Raw genomic sequence first — 23,870 nt, forward strand, 5'->3', positions numbered from 1 at the left:
CCGGTGTCCGGGTGCGGATGTGTCCGTAACGGACACGTTCGCTCATCTCTAATTACATTATGATGTCATAATGTAAAATTCCATTATGATGTCATAATGCAAAATTCCATTATGATGTCATAATGTAAGATTCCATTATGATGTCATAATGTAAAATTCTATTATGATTTCATAATGTAAAACTCCATTATGATGTCATAATGTAACATTCCATTATGATGTCATAATGCAAAATTCCATTATGATGTCATAATGTAAAATTCCATTATGATGTTATAATGCAAAATTTCATTATGATGTCATAATGCAAAATTCCATTATGATGTCAAAATGTAAAATTCCATTATGATGTCATAATGTAACATTCCATTATGATGTCATAATGTAAAATCCCATTATGATGTCATAATGCAAAATTCCATTATGATGTCATACTGTAACATTCCATTATGATGTCATAATGCAAAATTCCATTATGATGTCATAATGTAACATTCCATTTTGATGTCATAATGCAAATTCCATTATGATGTCATAATGTAACATTCCATTATGATGTCATAATGCAAATTCCATTATGATGTCATAATGTAACATTCCATTATGATGTCATAATGCAAAATTCCATTATGATGTCATAATGTAACATTCCTTTATGATGTCATAATGCAAAATTCCATTATGATGTCATAATGTAAAATTCCATTATGATGTCATAATGTAAAACTGCATTATGATGTCATAATGGAAAATTCCATTATGATGTCATAATGCAAAATTCCATTATGATGTCATAATGGAAAATTACATTATGATGTCATAATGTAAAATTACATTATGATGTCATAATGTAAAATTACATTATGATGTCATAATGTAAAATTACATTATGATGTCATAATGTAAAATTACATTATGATGCCATAATGTAAAATTACATTATGATGTCATAATGTAAAACTCCATTATGATGTCATAATGTAAAATTACATTATGATGTCATAATGTAAAACTCCATTATGATGTCATAATGCAAAATTCTATTATGATATCATAATGTAACATTCCATTATGATGTCATAATGCAAAATTATATTAAGATGTCATAATGTAAAATTCCATTATGATGTCATAACGTAACATTCCATTATGATGTCATAATGCAAAATTCCATTATGATGTCATAACGTAACATTCCATTATGATGTCATAATGCAAAATTCCATTATGATGTCATAATGTAACATTCCATTATGATGTCAAAATGCAAAATTCCATTATGATGTCATAATGCAAAATTCCATTATGATGACATAATGCAAAATTCCATTATGATGTCATAATGTAAAATTCCATTATGATGTCATAATGCAAAATTCCATTATGATGTCATAATGTAAAATTCCATTATGATGTCATAATGTAAAATTCCATTATGATGTCATAATGTAAAATTCCATTATGATGTCATAATGCAAAATTCCATTATGATGTCATAATGTAAAATTGCATTATGATGTCATAATGCAAAATTCCATTATGATGTCATAATGCAAAATTCCATTATGATGTCATAATGCAAAATTCCGTTATGATGTCATAATGTAACATTCCATTATGATGTCATAATGCAAAATTCCATTATGATGTCATAATGTAAAATTCCATTATGATGTCATAATGCAAAATTCCATTATGATGTCATAATGCAAAATTCCATTATGATGTCTTAATGCAAAATTCCATTATGATGTCATAATGTAAAATTCCATTATGATGTCATAATGCAAAATTCCATTATGATGTCATAATGTAAAATTCCATAATGATGTCATAATGCAAAATTCCATTATGATGTCATAATGCAAAATTCCATTAGGATGTCATAATGTAAAATTCCATTATGATGTCATAATGTAAAATTCCATTATGATGTTATAATGCAGAATTTCATTATGATGTCATAATGCAAAATTCCATTATGATGTCAAAATGTAAAATTCCATTATGATGTCATAGTGTAACATTCCATTATGATGTCATAATGCAAATTCCATTATGATGTCATAATGCAAAATTCCATTATGATGTCATAATGTAAGATTCCTTTATGATGTCATAATGCAAAATTCCATTATGATGTCAAATGTAACATTACATTATGATGTCATAATGTAAAATTCCATTATGATGTCATAATGCAAAATTCCATTATGATGTCATAATGTAAGATTCCATTATGATGTCATAATGTAAAATTCCATTATGATTTCATAATGTAAAACTCCATTATGATGTCATAATGTAACATTCCATTATGATGTCATAATGCAAAATTCCATTATGATGTCATAATGTAAAATTCCATTATGATGTCATAATGCAAAATTCCATTATGATGTCATAATGCAAAATTCCATTAGGATGTCATAATGTAAAATTCCATTATGATGTCATAATGTAACATTCCATTATGATGTCATAATGCAAATTCCATTATGATGTCATAATGTAACATTCCATTATGATGTCATAATGCAAAATTCCATTATGATGTCATAATGTAACATTCCTTTATGATGTCATAATGCAAAATTCCATTATGATGTCATAATGTAAAATTCCATTATGATGTCATAATGTAAAACTGCATTATGATGTCATAATGGAAAATTCCATTATGATGTCATAATGCAAAATTCCATTATGATGTCATAATGGAAAATTCCATTATGATGTCATAATGTAAAATTCCATTATGATGTCATAATGTAAAATTCCATTATGATGTCATAATGCAAAATTCCATTAGGATGTCATAATGTAAAATTCCATTATGATGTCATAATGTAAAATTCCATTATGATGTTATAATGCAAAATTTCATTATGATGTCATAATGCAAAATTCCATTATGATGTCAAAATGTAAAATTCCATTATGATGTCATAATGTAACATTCCATTATGATGTCATAATGTAAAATCCCATTATGATGTCATAATGCAAAATTCCATTATGATGTCATACTGTAACATTCCATTATGATGTCATAATGCAAAATTCCATTATGATGTCATAATATAACATTCCTTTATGATGTCATAATGCAAAATTCCATTATGATGTCAAAATGTAACATTCCATTAGATGTCATAATGTAACATTCCATTATGATGTCATAATGTAAAATTCCATTATGATGCCATAATGTAACATTCTATTATGATGTCATAATGTAAAATTCCATTATGATGTCATAATGTAAAATTCCATTATGATGTCATAATGTTAAATTCCATTATGATGTCATAATGTAAAATTCCATTATGATGTCATAATTCAAAATTCCATTATGATGTCATAATGTAAGTTTCCTTTATGATGTCATAATGCAAAATTCCATTATGATGTCAAATGTAACATTACATTATGATGTCATAATGTAAAATTCCATTATGATGTCATAATGCAAAATTCCATTATGATGTCATAATGTAAGATTCCATTATGATGTCATAATGTAAAATTCTATTATGATTTCATAATGTAAAACTCCATTATGATGTCATAATGTAACATTCCATTATGATGTCATAATGTAAAATTCCATTATGATGTCATAATGTAAAATTCCATTATGATGTCATAATGCAAAATTCCATTATGATGTCATAATGTAAAATTCCATTATGATGTCATAATGCAAAATTCCATTATGATGTCATAATGCAAAATTCCATTATGATGTCTTAATGCAAAATTCCATTATTATGTCATAATGTAAAATTCTATTATGATGTCATAATGTAAAATTCTATTATGATGTCATAATGCAAAATTTCATTATGATGTCATAATGCAAAATTCCATTATGATGTCATAATGTAAAATTCCATTATGATGTCATAATGCAAAATTCTATTATGATGTCATAATGTAACATTCCATTATGATGTCATAATGCAAAATTATATTATGACGTCATAATGGAAAATTCCATTATGATGTCATAATGTAAAATTCTATTATGATGTCATAATATAACATTCCATTATGATGTCATAATGCAAAATTCCATTATGATGTCATAATGTAACATTCCTTTATGATGTCATAATGCAAAATTCCATTATGATGTCAAAATGTAACATTCCATTAGATGTCATAATGTAACATTCCATTATGATGTCATAATGTAAAATTCCATTATGATGCCATAATGTAACATTCCATTATGATGTCATAATGTAAAATTCCATTATGATGTCATAATGTAAAATTCCATTATGATGTCATAATGTAAAATTCCATTATGATGTCATAATGTAAAATTCCATTATGATGTCATAATGCAAAATTCCATTATGATGTCATAATGTAAAATTCCATTATGATGTCATAATGTAAAATTCCATTATGATGTCATAATGCAAAATTCTATTATGATGATATAATGTAACATTCCATTATGATGTCATAATGCAAATTTATATTATGATGTCATAATGGAAAATTCCATTATGATGTCATAATGTAAAATTCTATTATGATGTCATAATGTAAAACTCCATTATGATGTCATAATGCAAAATTCCATTATGATGTCATAATGTAACATCCCATTATGATGTCATAATGCAAAATTCCATTATGATGTCATAATGTTACATCCCATTATGATGTCATAATGCAAAATTCCATTATGATGTCATAATGTAACATTCCATTATGATGTCATAATGCAAAATTCCGTTATGATGTCATAATGTAACATTCCATTATGATGTCATAATGCAAAATTCCATTATGATGTCATAATGTAAAATTCCATTATGATGTCATAATGCAAAATTCCATTATGATGTCATAATGCAAAATTCCATTATGATGTCTTAATGCAAAATTCCATTATGATGTCATAATGTAAAATTCCATTATGATGTCATAATGCAAAATTCCATTATGATGTCATAATGTAAAATTCCATTATGATGTCATAATGCAAAATTCCATTATGATGTCATAATGCAAAATTCCATTAGGATGTCATAATGTAAAATTCCATTATGATGTCATAATGTAAAATTCCATTATGATGTTATAATGCAAAATTTCATTATGATGTCATAATGCAAAATTCCATTATGATGTCAAAATGTAAAATTCCATTATGATGTCATAATGTAAAATTCCATTATGATGTCATAATGCAAAATTCCATTATGATGTCATAATGCAAAATTCCATTAGGATGTCATAATGTAAAATTCCATTATGATGTCATAATGTAACATTCCATTATGATGTCATAATGCAAAATTCCATTATGATGTCATAATGTAAAATTCCATTATGATGTTATAATGCAAAATTTCATTATGATGTCATAATGCAAAATTCCATTATGATGTCAAAATGTAAAATTCCATTATGATGTCATAATGTAACATTCCATTATGATGTCATAATGTAAAATCCCATTATGATGTCATAATGCAAAATTCCATTATGATGTCATACTGTAACATTCCATTATGATGTCATAATGCAAAATTCCATTATGATGTCATAATGTAACATTCCATTTTGATGTCATAATGCAAAATTCCATTATGATGTCATAATGTAACATTCCATTATGATGTCATAATGCAAATTCCATTATGATGTCATAATGTAACATTCCATTATGATGTCATAATGCAAAATTCCATTATGATGTCATAATGTAACATTCCTTTATGATGTCATAATGCAAAATTCCATTATGATGTCATAATGTAAAATCCCATTATGATGTCATAATGCAAAATTCCATTATGATGTCATACTGTAACATTCCATTATGATGTCATAATGCAAAATTCCATTATGATGTCATAATGTAACATTCCATTTTGATGTCATAATGCAAAATTCCATTATGATGTCATAATGTAACATTCCATTATGATGTCATAATGCAAATTCCATTATGATGTCATAATGTAACATTCCATTATGATGTCATAATGCAAAATTCCATTATGATGTCATAATGTAACATTCCTTTATGATGTCATAATGCAAAATTCCATTATGATGTCATAATGTAAAATTCCATTATGATGTCATAATGTAAAACTGCATTATGATGTCATAATGGAAAATTCCATTATGATGTCATAATGCAAAATTCCATTATGATGTCATAATGGAAAATTCCATTATGATGTCATAATGTAAAATTCCATTATGATGTCATAATGTAAAATTACATTATGATGTCATAATGTAAAATTACATTATGATGTCATAATGTAAAATTACATTATGATGTCATAATGTAAAATTACATTATGATGTCATAATGTAAAACTCCATTATGATGTCATAATGCAAAATTCTATTATGATATCATAATGTAACATTCCATTATGATGTCATAATGCAAAATTATATTAAGATGTCATAATGTAAAATTCCATTATGATGTCATAACGTAACATTTCATTATGATGTCATAATGCAAAATTCCATTATGATGTCATAACGTAACATTCCATTATGATGTCATAATGCAAAATTCCATTATGATGTCATAATGTAACATTCCATTATGATGTCAAAATGCAAAATTCCATTATGATGTCATAATGCAAAATTCCATTATGATGTCATAATGCAAAATTCCATTATGATGTCATAATGCAAAATTCCATTATGATGTCATAATGCAAAATTCCATTATGATGTCATAATGCAAAATTCCATTATGATGACATAATGCAAAATTCCATTATGATGTCATAATGTAAAATTCCAATATGATGTCATAATGCAAAATTCCATTATGATGTCATAATGTAAAATTCCATTATGATGTCATAATGTAAAATTCCATTATGATGTCATAATGTAAAATTCCATTATGATGTCATAATGCAAAAATTCCATTATGATGTCATAATGTAAAATTCCATTATGATGTCATAATGCAAAATTCCATTATGATGTCATAATGCAAAATTCCATTATGATGTCATAATGCAAAATTCCGTTATGATGTCATAATGTAACATTCCATTATGATGTCATAATGCAAAATTCCATTATGATGTCATAATGTAAAATTCCATTATGATGTCATAATGCAAAATTCCATTATGATGTCATAATGCAAAATTCCATTATGATGTCTTAATGCAAAATTCCATTATGATGTCATAATGTAAAATTCCATTATGATGTCATAATGCAAAATTCCATTATGATGTCATAATGTAAAATTCCATTATGATGTCATAATGCAAAATTCCATTATGATGTCATAATGCAAAATTCCATTAGGATGTCATAATGTAAAATTCCATTATGATGTCATAATGTAAAATTCCATTATGATGTTATAATGCAAAATTTCATTATGATGTCATAATGCAAAATTCCATTATGATGTCAAAATGTAAAATTCCATTATGATGTCATAATGTAACATTCCATTATGATGTCATAATGTAAAATCCCATTATGATGTCATAATGCAAAATTCCATTATGATGTCATACTGTAACATTCCATTATGATGTCATAATGCAAAATTCCATTATGATGTCATAATGTAACATTCCATTTTGATGTCATAATGCAAAATTCCATTATGATGTCATAGTGTAACATTCCATTATGATGTCATAATGCAAATTCCATTATGATGTCATAATGTAACATTCCATTATGATGTCATAATGCAAAATTCCATTATGATGTCATAATGTAAGATTCCTTTATGATGTCATAATGCAAAATTCCATTATGATGTCAAATGTAACATTACATTATGATGTCATAATGTAAAATTCCATTATGATGTCATAATGCAAAATTCCATTATGATGTCATAATGTAAGATTCCATTATGATGTCATAATGTAAAATTCTATTATGATTTCATAATGTAAAACTCCATTATGATGTCATAATGTAACATTCCATTATGATGTCATAATGTAAAACTGCATTATGATGTCATAATGGAAAATTCCATTATGATGTCATAATGCAAAATTCCATTATGATGTCATAATGGAAAATTCCATTATGATGTCATAATGTAAAATTCCATTATGATGTCATAATGTAAAATTACATTATGATGTCATAATGTAAAATTACATTATGATGTCATAATGTAAAATTACATTATGATGTCATAATGCAAAATTCCATTATGATGTCATAATGTAACATTCCATTTTGATGTCATAATGCAAAATTCCATTATGATGTCATAATGTAACATTCCATTATGATGTCATAATGCAAATTCCATTATGATGTCATAATGTAACATTCCATTATGATGTCATAATGCAAAATTCCATTATGATGTCATAATGTAACATTCCTTTATGATGTCATAATGCAAAATTCCATTATGATGTCATAATGTAAAATTCCATTATGATGTCATAATGTAAAACTGCATTATGATGTCATAATGGAAAATTCCATTATGATGTCATAATGCAAAATTCCATTATGATGTCATAATGGAAAATTCCATTATGATGTCATAATGTAAAATTCCATTATGATGTCATAATGTAAAATTACATTATGATGTCATAATGTAAAATTACATTATGATGTCATAATGTAAAATTACATTATGATGCCATAATGTAAAATTACATTATGATGTCATAATGTAAAACTCCATTATGATGTCATAATGTAAAATTACAGTATGATGTCATAATGTAAAACTCCATTATGATGTCATAATGCAAAATTCTATTATGATATCATAATGTAACATTCCATTATGATGTCATAATGCAAAATTCCATTATGATGTCATAATGCAAAATTCCATTATGATGTCTTAATGCAAAATTCCATTATGATGTCATAATGTAAAATTCCATTATGATGTCATAATGCAAAATTCCATTATGATGTCATAATGTAAAATTCCATTATGATGTCATAATGCAAAATTCCATTATGATGTCATAATGCAAAATTCCATTAGGATGTCATAATGTAAAATTCCATTATGATGTCATAATGTAAAATTCCATTATGATGTAATAATGCAAAATTTCATTATGATGTCATAATGCAAAATTCCATTATGATGTCAAAATGTAAAATTCCATTATGATGTCATAATGTAACATTCCATTATGATGTCATAATGTAAAATCCCATTATGATGTCATAATGCAAAATTCCATTATGATGTCATACTGTAACATTCCATTATGATGTCATAATGCAAAATTCCATTATGATGTCATAATGTAACATTCCATTTTGATGTCATAATGCAAAATTCCATTATGATGTCATAGTGTAACATTCCATTATGATGTCATAATGCAAATTCCATTATGATGTCATAATGTAACATTCCATTATGATGTCATAATGCAAAATTCCATTATGATGTCATAATGTAAGATTCCTTTATGATGTCATAATGCAAAATTCCATTATGATGTCAAATGTAACATTACATTATGATGTCATAATGTAAAATTCCATTATGATGTCATAATGCAAAATTCCATTATGATGTCATAATGTAAGATTCCATTATGATGTCATAATGTAAAATTCTATTATGATTTCATAATGTAAAACTCCATTATGATGTCATAATGTAACATTCCATTATGATGTCATAATGTAAAACTGCATTATGATGTCATAATGGAAAATTCCATTATGATGTCATAATGCAAAATTCCATTATGATGTCATAATGGAAAATTCCATTATGATGTCATAATGTAAAATTCCATTATGATGTCATAATGTAAAATTACATTATGATGTCATAATGTAAAATTACATTATGATGTCATAATGTAAAATTACATTATGATGTCATAATGCAAAATTCCATTATGATGTCATAATGTAACATTCCATTTTGATGTCATAATGCAAAATTCCATTATGATGTCATAATGTAACATTCCATTATGATGTCATAATGCAAATTCCATTATGATGTCATAATGTAACATTCCATTATGATGTCATAATGCAAAATTCCATTATGATGTCATAATGTAACATTCCTTTATGATGTCATAATGCAAAATTCCATTATGATGTCATAATGTAAAATTCCATTATGATGTCATAATGTAAAACTGCATTATGATGTCATAATGGAAAATTCCATTATGATGTCATAATGCAAAATTCCATTATGATGTCATAATGGAAAATTCCATTATGATGTCATAATGTAAAATTCCATTATGATGTCATAATGTAAAATTACATTATGATGTCATAATGTAAAATTACATTATGATGTCATAATGTAAAATTACATTATGATGCCATAATGTAAAATTACATTATGATGTCATAATGTAAAACTCCATTATGATGTCATAATGTAAAATTACAGTATGATGTCATAATGTAAAACTCCATTATGATGTCATAATGCAAAATTCTATTATGATATCATAATGTAACATTCCATTATGATGTCATAATGCAAAATTATATTAAGATGCCATAATGTAAAATTCCATTATGATGTCATAACGTAACATTCCATTATGATGTCATAATGCAAAATTCTATTATGATGTCATAACGTAACATTCCATTATAATGTCATAATGCAAAATTCCATTATGATGTCATAATGTAACATTCCATTATGATGTCAAAATGCAAAATTCCATTATGATGTCATAATGCAAAATTCCATTATGATGTCATAATGCAAAATTCCATTATGATGTCATAATGCAAAATTCCATTATGATGACATAATGCAAAATTCCATTATGATGTCATAATGTAAAATTCCATTATGATGTCATAATGCAAAATTCCATTATGATGTCATAATGTAAAATTCCATTATGATGTCATAATGTAAAATTCCATTATGATGTCATAATGTAAAATTCCATTATGATGTCATAATGCAAAATTCCATTATGATGTCATAATGTAACATTCCATTTTGATGTCATAATGCAAAATTCCATTATGTTGTCATAATGTAACATTCCATTATGATGTCATAATGCAAATTCCATTATGATGTCATAATGTAACATTCCATTATGATGTCATAATGCAAAATTCCATTATGATGTCATAATGTAACATTCCTTTATGATGTCATAATGCAAAATTCCATTATGATGTCATAATGTAAAATTCCATTATGATGTCATAATGTAAAACTGCATTACGATGTCATAATGGAAAATTCCATTATGATGTCATAATGCAAAATTCCATTATGATGTCATAATGTAAAATTCCATTATGATGTCATAATGTAAAATTCCATTATGATGTCATAATGTAAAATTCCATTATGATGTCATAATGTAAAATTACATTATGATGTCATAATGTAAAATTACATTATGATGTCATAATGTAAAATTACATTATGATGTCATAATGTAAAATTACATTATGATGTCATAATGTAAAACTCCATTATGATGTCATAATGCAAAATTCTATTATGATATCATAATGTAACATTCCATTATGATGTCATAATGCAAAATTATATTAAGATGTCATAATGTAAAATTCCATTATGATGTCATAACGTAACATTTCATTATGATGTCATAATGCAAAATTCCATTATGATGTCATAACGTAACATTCCATTATGATGTCATAATGCAAAATTCCATTATGATGACATAATGCAAAATTCCATTATGATGTCATAATGTAAAATTCCATTATGATGTCATAATGCAAAATTCCATTATGATGTCATAATGTAAAATTCCATTATGATGTCATAATGTAAAATTCCATTATGATGTCATAATGTAAAATTCCATTATGATGTCATAATGCAAAATTCCATTATGATGTCATAATGTAAAATTCCATTATGATGTCATAATGCAAAATTCCATTATGATGTCGTAATGCAAAATTCCATTATGATGTCATAATGCAAAATTCCGTTATGATGTCATAATGTAACATTCCATTATGATGTCATAATGCAAAATTCCATTATGATGTCATAATGTAAAATTCCATTATGATGTCATAATGCAAAATTCCATTATGATGTCATAATGCAAAATTCCATTATGATGTCTTAATGCAAAATTCCATTATGATGTCATAATGTAAAATTCCATTATGATGTCATAATGCAAAATTCCATTATGATGTCATAATGTAAAATTCCATTATGATGTCATAATGCAAAATTCCATTATGATGTCATAATGCAAAATTCCATTAGGATGTCATAATGTAAAATTCCATTATGATGTCATAATGTAAAATTCCATTATGATGTTATAATGCAAAATTTCATTATGATGTCATAATGCAAAATTCCATTATGATGTCAAAATGTAAAATTCCATTATGATGTCATAATGTAACATTCCATTATGATGTCATAATGTAAAATCCCATTATGATGTCATAATGCAAAATTCCATTATGATGTCATACTGTAACATTCCATTATGATGTCATAATGCAAAATTCCATTATGATGTCATAATGTAACATTCCATTTTGATGTCATAATGCAAAATTCCATTATGATGTCATAGTGTAACATTCCATTATGATGTCATAATGTAAAAATTCCATTATGATGTCATAATGCAAAATTCCATTATGATGTCATAATGTAAGATTCCTTTATGATGTCATAATGCAAAATTCCATTATGATGTCAAATGTAACATTACATTTAGAGATGAGCGAACACGTTCGGCCCCGCCCCTTTTTCGCCCGAACACCGAACTTTGCGAACACCTCGGTGTTCGGGCGAAAAAGTTCAGGGGCCGCCGTGGCAGCGCGGGGGGGTGCGTCGGGGAGTGGGGGGGGAGAAGGAGAGAGAGAGGGCTCCCCCCTGTTCCCCGCTACTGCCGCCCGCGCCGCCGCGCATCTCCCCGCCCCCCGGCGGCACCCGGACACTTACGCGCGAACACTGCAGTGTTCGCTAAAGCCGGTGTCCGGGTGCGGATGTGTCCGTAACGGACACGTTCGCTCATCTCTAATTACATTATGATGTCATAATGTAAAATTCCATTATGATGTCATAATGCAAAATTCCATTATGATGTCATAATGTAAGATTCCATTATGATGTCATAATGTAAAATTCTATTATGATTTCATAATGTAAAACTCCATTATGATGTCATAATGTAACATTCCATTATGATGTCATAATGCAAAATTCCATTATGATGTCATAATGTAAAATTCCATTATGATGTTATAATGCAAAATTTCATTATGATGTCATAATGCAAAATTCCATTATGATGTCAAAATGTAAAATTCCATTATGATGTCATAATGTAACATTCCATTATGATGTCATAATGTAAAATCCCATTATGATGTCATAATGCAAAATTCCATTATGATGTCATACTGTAACATTCCATTATGATGTCATAATGCAAAATTCCATTATGATGTCATAATGTAACATTCCATTTTGATGTCATAATGCAAATTCCATTATGATGTCATAATGTAACATTCCATTATGATGTCATAATGCAAATTCCATTATGATGTCATAATGTAACATTCCATTATGATGTCATAATGCAAAATTCCATTATGATGTCATAATGTAACATTCCTTTATGATGTCATAATGCAAAATTCCATTATGATGTCATAATGTAAAATTCCATTATGATGTCATAATGTAAAACTGCATTATGATGTCATAATGGAAAATTCCATTATGATGTCATAATGCAAAATTCCATTATGATGTCATAATGTAAAATTCCATTATGATGTCATAATGTAAAACTGCATTATGATGTCATAATGGAAAATTCCATTATGATGTCATAATGCAAAATTCCATTATGATGTCATAATGGAAAATTACATTATGATGTCATAATGTAAAATTACATTATGATGTCATAATGTAAAATTACATTATGATGTCATAATGTAAAACTCCATTATGATGTCATAATGTAAAATTACATTATGATGTCATAATGTAAAACTCCATTATGATGTCATAATGCAAAATTCTATTATGATATCATAATGTAACATTCCATTATGATGTCATAATGCAAAATTATATTAAGATGTCATAATGTAAAATTCCATTATGATGTCATAACGTAACATTCCATTATGATGTCATAATGCAAAATTCCATTATGATGTCATAACGTAACATTCCATTATGATGTCATAATGCAAAATTCCATTATGATGTCATAATGTAACATTCCATTATGATGTCAAAATGCAAAATTCCATTATGATGTCATAATGCAAAATTCCATTATGATGTCATAATGCAAAATTCCATTATGATGTCATAATGCAAAATTCCATTATGATGACATAATGCAAAATTCCATTATGATGTCATAATGTAAAATTCCATTATGATGTCATAATGCAAAATTCCATTATGATGTCATAATGTAAAATTCCATTATGATGTCATAATGTAAAATTCCATTATGATGTCATAATGCAAAATTCCATTATGATGTCATAATGTAAAATTGCATTATGATGTCATAATGCAAAATTCCATTATGATGTCATAATGCAAAATTCCATTATGATGTCATAATGCAAAATTCCGTTATGATGTCATAATGTAACATTCCATTATGATGTCATAATGCAAAATTCCATTATGATGTCATAATGTAAAATTCCATTATGATGTCATAATGCAAAATTCCATTATGATGTCATAATGCAAAATTCCATTATGATGTCTTAATGCAAAATTCCATTATGATGTCATAATGTAAAATTCCATTATGATGTCATAATGCAAAATTCCATTATGATGTCATAATGTAAAATTCCATAATGATGTCATAATGCAAAATTCCATTATGATGTCATAATGCAAAATTCCATTAGGATGTCATAATGTAAAATTCCATTATGATGTCATAATGTAAAATTCCATTATGATGTTATAATGCAGAATTTCATTATGATGTCATAATGCAAAATTCCATTATGATGTCAAAATGTAAAATTCCATTATGATGTCATAGTGTAACATTCCATTATGATGTCATAATGCAAATTCCATTATGATGTCATAATGCAAAATTCCATTATGATGTCATAATGTAAGATTCCTTTATGATGTCATAATGCAAAATTCCATTATGATGTCAAATGTAACATTACATTATGATGTCATAATGTAAAATTCCATTATGATGTCATAATGCAAAATTCCATTATGATGTCATAATGTAAGATTCCATTATGATGTCATAATGTAAAATTCCATTATGATTTCATAATGTAAAACTCCATTATGATGTCATAATGTAACATTCCATTATGATGTCATAATGCAAAATTCCATTATGATGTCATAATGTAAAATTCCATTATGATGTCATAATGCAAAATTCCATTATGATGTCATAATGCAAAATTCCATTAGGATGTCATAATGTAAAATTCCATTATGATGTCATAATGTAACATTCCATTATGATGTCATAATGCAAATTCCATTATGATGTCATAATGTAACATTCCATTATGATGTCATAATGCAAAATTCCATTATGATGTCATAATGTAACATTCCTTTATGATGTCATAATGCAAAATTCCATTATGATGTCATAATGTAAAATTCCATTATGATGTCATAATGTAAAACTGCATTATGATGTCATAATGGAAAATTCCATTATGATGTCATAATGCAAAATTCCATTATGATGTCATAATGGAAAATTCCATTATGATGTCATAATGTAAAATTCCATTATGATGTCATAATGTAAAATTACATTATGATGTCATAATGTAAAATTACATTATGATGTCATAATGTAAAATTACATTATGATGCCATAATGTAAAATTACATTATGATGTCATAATGTAAAACTCCATTATGATGTCATAATGTAAAATTACATTATGATGTCATAATGTAAAACTCCATTATGATGTCATAATGCAAAATTCTATTATGATATCATAATGTAACATTCCATTATGATGTCATAATGCAAAATTATATTAAGATGTCATAATGTAAAATTCCATTATGATGTCATAACGTAACATTCCATTATGATGTCATAATGCAAAATTCCATTATGATGTCATAACGTAACATTCCATTATGATGTCATAATGCAAAATTCCATTATGATGTCATAATGTAACATTCCATTATGATGTCAAAATGCAAAATTCCATTATGATGTCATAATGCAAAATTCCATTATGATGTCATAATGCAAAATTCCATTATGATGTCATAATGCAAAATTCCATTATGATGACATAATGCAAAATTCCATTATGATGTCATAATGTAAAATTCCATTATGATGTCATAATGCAAAATTCCATTATGATGTCATAATGTAAAATTCCATTATGATGTCATAATGTAAAATTCCATTATGATGTCATAATGTAAAATTCCATTATGATGTCATAATGCAAAATTCCATTATGATGTCATAATGTAAAATTGCATTATGATGTCATAATGCAAAATTCCATTATGATGTCATAATGCAAAATTCCATTATGATGTCATAATGCAAAATTCCGTTATGATGTCATAATGTAACATTCCATTATGATGTCATAATGCAAAATTCCATTATGATGTCATAATGTAAAATTCCATTATGATGTCATAATGCAAAATTCCATTATGATGTCATAATGCAAAATTCCATTATGATGTCTTAATGCAAAATTCCATTATTATGTCATAATGTAAAATTCTATTATGATGTCATAATGTAAAATTCTATTATGATGTCATAATGCAAAATTTCATTATGATGTCATAATGCAAAATTCCATTATGATGTCATAATGTAAAATTCCATTATGATGTCATAATGCAAAATTCTATTATGATGTCATAATGTAACATTCCATTATGATGTCATAATGCAAAATTATATTATGACGTCATAATGGAAAATTCCATTATGATGTCATAATGTAAAATTCTATTATGATGTCATAATATAACATTCCATTATGATGTCATAATGCAAAATTCCATTATGATGTCAAAATGTAACATTCCATTAGATGTCATAATGTAACATTCCATTATGATGTCATAATGTAAAATTCCATTATGATGCCATAATGTAACATTCCATTATGATGTCATAATGTAAAATTCCATTATGATGTCATAATGTAAAATTCCATTATGATGTCATAATGTAAAATTCCATTATGATGTCATAATGTAAAATTCCATTATGATGTCATAATGCAAAATTCCATTATGATGTCATAATGTAAAATTCCATTATGATGTCATAATGTAAAATTCCATTATGATGTCATAATGCAAAATTCTATTATGATGATATAATGTAACATTCCATTATGATGTCATAATGCAAATTTATATTATGATGTCATAATGGAAAATTCCATTATGATGTCATAATGTAAAATTCTATTATGATGTCATAATGTAAAACTCCATTATGATGTCATAATGCAAAATTCCATTATGATGTCATAATGTAACATCCCATTATGATGTCATAATGCAAAATTCCATTATGATGTCATAATGTTACATCCCATTATGATGTCATAATGCAAAATTCCATTATGATGTCATAATGTAACATTCCATTATGATGTCATAATGCAAAATTCCGTTATGATGTCATAATGTAACATTCCATTATGATGTCATAATGCAAAATTCCATTATGATGTCATAATGTAAAATTCCATTATGATGTCATAATGCAAAATTCCATTATGATGTCATAATGCAAAATTCCATTATGATGTCTTAATGCAAAATTCCATTATGATGTCATAATGTAAAATTCCATTATGATGTCATAATGCAAAATTCCATTATGATGTCATAATGTAAAATTCCATTATGATGTCATAATGCAAAATTCCATTATGATGTCATAATGCAAAATTCCATTAGGATGTCATAATGTAAAATTCCATTATGATGTCATAATGTAAAATTCCATTATGATGTTATAATGCAAAATTTCATTATGATGTCATAATGCAAAATTCCATTATGATGTCAAAATGTAAAATTCCATTATGATGTCATAATGTAAAATTCCATTATGATGTCATAATGCAAAATTCCATTATGATGTCATAATGCAAAATTCCATTAGGATGTCATAATGTAAAATTCCATTATGATGTCATAATGTAACATTCCATTATGATGTCATAATGCAAAATTCCATTATGATGTCATAATGTAAAATTCCATTATGATGTTATAATGCAAAATTTCATTCTGATGTCATAATGCAAAATTCCATTATGATGTCAAAATGTAAAATTCCATTATGATGTCATAATGTAACATTCCATTATGATGTCATAATGTAAAATCCCATTATGATGTCATAATGCAAAATTCCATTATGATGTCATACTGTAACATTCCATTATGATGTCATAATGCAAAATTCCATTATGATGTCATAATGTAACATTCCATTTTGATGTCATAATGCAAAATTCCATTATGATGTCATAATGTAACATTCCATTATGATGTCATAATGCAAATTCCATTATGATGTCATAATGTAACATTCCATTATGATGTCATAATGCAAAATTCCATTATGATGTCATAATGTAACATTCCTTTATGATGTCATAATGCAAAATTCCATTATGATGTCATAATGTAAAATCCCATTATGATGTCATAATGCAAAATTCCATTATGATGTCATACTGTAACATTCCATTATGATGTCATAATGCAAAATTCCATTATGATGTCATAATGTAACATTCCATTTTGATGTCATAATGCAAAATTCCATTATGATGTCATAATGTAACATTCCATTATGATGTCATAATGCAAATTCCATTATGATGTCATAATGTAACATTCCATTATGATGTCATAATGCAAAATTCCATTATGATGTCATAATGTAACATTCCTTTATGATGTCATAATGCAAAATTCCATTATGATGTCATAATGTAAAATTCCATTATGATGTCATAATGTAAAACTGCATTATGATGTCATAATGGAAAATTCCATTATGATGTCATAATGCAAAATTCCATTATGATGTCATAATGGAAAATTCCATTATGATGTCATAATGTAAAATTCCATTATGATGTCATAATGCAAAATTCCATTATGATGTCATAAAGAAAAAATTCCATTATGATGTCATAATGTAAAAATTCTATTATGATGTCATAATGCAAAATTCCATTGTGATGTCATAATGCAACATTCCATTATGATGTCATAATGTAAAAATTCAATTATGATGTCATAATGCAACATTCCATTATGATGTCATAATGTAAAAATTCCATTATGATGTCATAATGCAAAATTCCATTATGATGTCATAATGCAAAATTCCATTATGATGTCATAATGTAAAAATTCCATTATGATGTCATAATGCAAAATTCCATTATGATGTCATAAAGTAAAAATTCCATTATGATGTCATAATGTAAAAATTCTATTATGATGTCATAATGCAAAATTCCATTATGATGTCATAATGCAACATTCCATTATGATGTCATAATGTAAAAATTCCATTATGATGTCATAATGCAACATTCCATTATGATGTCATAATGTAAAAATTCCATTATGATGTCATAATGCAACATTCCATTATGATGTCATAATGCAAAATTCCATTATGATGTCATAATGCCAAATTCCATTATGATGTCATAATGCAACATTCGATTATGATGTCATAATGCAAAATTCCATTATGATGTCATAATGTAAAAATTCCATTATGATGTCATAATGCAACATTCCATTATGACATAATGGAATTTTTACATTATGACATCATAATGTAACATTCCATTATGATGTCATAATGCAAAATTCCGTTATGATGTCATAATGTAACATTCCATTATGATGTCATAATGCAAAATTCCATTATGATGTCATAATGTAAAATTCCATTATGATGTCATAATGCAAAATTCCATTATGATGTCATAATGCAAAATTCCATTATGATGTCTTAATGCAAAATTCCATTATTATGTCATAATGTAAAATTCTATTATGATGTCATAATGTAAAATTCTATTATGATGTCAAAATGCAAAATTTCATTATGATGTCATAATGCAAAATTCCATTATGATGTCATAATGTAAAATTCCATTATGATGTCATAATGCAAAATTCTATTATGATGTCATAATGTAACATTCCATTATGATGTCATAATGCAAAATTATATTATGACGTCATAATGGAAAATTCCATTATGATGTCATAATGTAAAATTCTATTATGATGTCATAATATAACATTCCATTATGATGTCATAATGCAAAATTCCATTATGATGTCATAATGTAACATTCCTTTATGATTTCATAATGCAAAATTCCATTATGATGTCAAAATGTAACATTCCATTAGATGTCATAATGTAACATTCCATTATGATGTCATAATGTAAAATTCCATTATGATGCCATAATGTAACATTCCATTATGATGTCATAATGTAAAATTCCATTATGATGTCATAATGTAAAATTCCATTATGATGTCATAATGTAAAATTCCATTATGATGTCATAATGTAAAATTCCATTATGATGTCATAATGCAAAATTCCATTATGATGTCATAATGTAAAATTCCATTATGATGTCATAATGTAAAATTCCATTATGATGTCATAATGCAAAATTCTATTATGATGATATAATGTAACATTCCATTATGATGTCATAATGCAAATTTATATTATGATGTCATAATGGAAAATTCCATTATGATGTCATAATGTAAAATTCTATTATGATGTCATAATGTAAAACTCCATTATGATGTCATAATGCAAAATTCCATTATGATGTCATAATGTAACATCCCATTATGATGTCATAATGCAAAATTCCATTATGATGTCATAATGTTACATCCCATTATGATGTCATAATGCAAAATTCCATTATGATGTCATAATGTAACATTCCATTATGATGTCATAATGCAAAATTCCGTTATGATGTCATAATGTAACATTCCATTATGATGTCATAATGCAAAATTCCATTATGATGTCATAATGTAAAATTCCATTATGATGTCATAATGCAAAATTCCATTATGATGTCATAATGCAAAATTCCATTATGATGTCTTAATGCAAAATTCCATTATGATGTCATAATGTAAAATTCCATTATGATGTCATAATGCAAAATTCCATTATGATGTCATAATGTAAAATTCCATTATGATGTCATAATGCAAAATTCCATTATGATGTCATAATGCAAAATTCCATTAGGATGTCATAATGTAAAATTCCATTATGATGTCATAATGTAAAATTCCATTATGATGTTATAATGCAAAATTTCATTATGATGTCATAATGCAAAATTCCATTATGATGTCAAAATGTAAAATTCCATTATGATGTCATAATGTAAAATTCCATTATGATGTCATAATGCAAAATTCCATTATGATGTCATAATGCAAAATTCCATTAGGATGTCATAATGTAAAATTCCATTATGATGTCATAATGTAACATTCCATTATGATGTCATAATGCAAAATTCCATTATGATGTCATAATGCAAAATTCCATTATGATGTTATAATGCAAAATTTCATTCTGATGTCATAATGCAAAATTCCATTATGATGTCAAAATGTAAAATTCCATTATGATGTCATAATGTAACATTCCATTATGATGTCATAATGTAAAATCCCATTATGATGTCATAATGCAAAATTCCATTATGATGTCATACTGTAACATTCCATTATGATGTCATAATGCAAAATTCCATTATGATGTCATAATGTAACATTCCATTTTGATGTCATAATGCAAAATTCCATTATGATGTCATAATGTAACATTCCATTATGATGTCATAATGCAAATTCCATTATGATGTCATAATGTAACATTCCATTATGATGTCATAATGCAAAATTCCATTATGACGTCATAATGTAACATTCCTTTATGATGTCATAATGCAAAATTCCATTATGATGTTATAATGTAAAATCCCATTATGATGTCATAATGCAAAATTCCATTATGATGTCATACTGTAACATTCCATTATGATGTCATAATGCAAATTCCATTATGATGTCATAATGTAACATTCCATTATGATGTCATAATGCAAAATTCCATTATGATGTCATAATGTAACATTCCTTTATGATGTCATAATGCAAAATTCCATTATGATGTCATAATGTAAAATTCCATTATGATGTCATAATGTAAAACTGCATTATGATGTCATAATGGAAAATTCCATTATGATGTCATAATGCAAAATTCCATTATGATGTCATAATGGAAAATTCCATTATGATGTCATAATGTAAAATTCCATTATGATGTCATAATGTAAAATTACATTATGATGTCATAATGTAAAATTACATTATGATGTCATAATGTAAAATTACATTATGATGTCATAATGTAAAATTACATTATGATGTCATAATGTAAAACTCCATTATGATGTCATAATGCAAAATTCTATTATGATATCATAATGTAACATTCCATTATGATGTCATAATGCAAAATTATATTAAGATGTCATAATGTAAAATTCCATTATGATGTCATAACGTAACATTTCATTATGATGTCATAATGCAAAATTCCATTATGATGTCATAACGTAACATTCCATTATGATGTCATAATGCAAAATTCCATTATGATGTCATAATGTAACATTCCATTATGATGTCAAAATGCAAAATTCCATTATGATGTCATAATGCAAAATTCCATTATGATGTCATAATGCAAAATTCCATTATGATGTCATAATGCAAAATTCCATTATGATGTCATAATGCAAAATTCCATTATGATGTCATAATGCAAAATTCCATTATGATGACATAATGCAAAATTCCATTATGATGTCATAATGTAAAATTCCATTATGATGTCATAATGCAAAATTCCATTATGATGTCATAATGTAAAATTCCATTATGATGTCATAATGCAACATTCCATTATGATGTCATAATGTAAAATTCCATTATGATGTCATAATGCAAAAATTCCATTATGATGTCATAATGTAAAATTCCATTATGATGTCATAATGCAAAATTCCATTATGATGTCATAATGCAAAATTCCATTATGATGTCATAATGCAAAATTCCGTTATGATGTCATAATGTAACATTCCATTATGATGTCATAATGCAAAATTCCATTATGATGTCATAATGTAAAATTCCATTATGATGTCATAATGCAAAATTCCATTATGATGTCATAATGCAAAATTCCATTATGATGTCTTAATGCAAAATTCCATTATGATGTCATAATGTAAAATTCCATTATGATGTCATAATGCAAAATTCCATTATGATGTCATAATGCAAAATTCCATTATGATGTCTTAATGCAAAATTCCATTATGATGTCATAATGTAACATTCCATTATGATGTCATAATGCAAATTCCATTATGATGTCATAAGGTAACATTCCATTATGATGTCATAATGCAAAATTCCATTATGATGTCATAATGTAACATTCCTTTATGATGTCATAATGCAAAATTCCATTATGATGTCATATTGTAAAATCCCATTATGATGTCATAATGCAAAATTCCATTATGATGTCATACTGTAACATTCCATTATGATGTCATAATGCAAAATTCCATTATGATGTCATAATGTAACATTCCATTTTGATGTCATAATGCAAAATTCCATTATGATGTCATAATGTAACATTCCATTATGATGTCAT

The sequence above is a fragment of the Eleutherodactylus coqui genome, chromosome 5, assembly GCF_035609145.1.
Source record: "Eleutherodactylus coqui strain aEleCoq1 chromosome 5, aEleCoq1.hap1, whole genome shotgun sequence".
Lineage (NCBI taxonomy): Eukaryota > Metazoa > Chordata > Amphibia > Anura > Eleutherodactylidae > Eleutherodactylus > Eleutherodactylus coqui.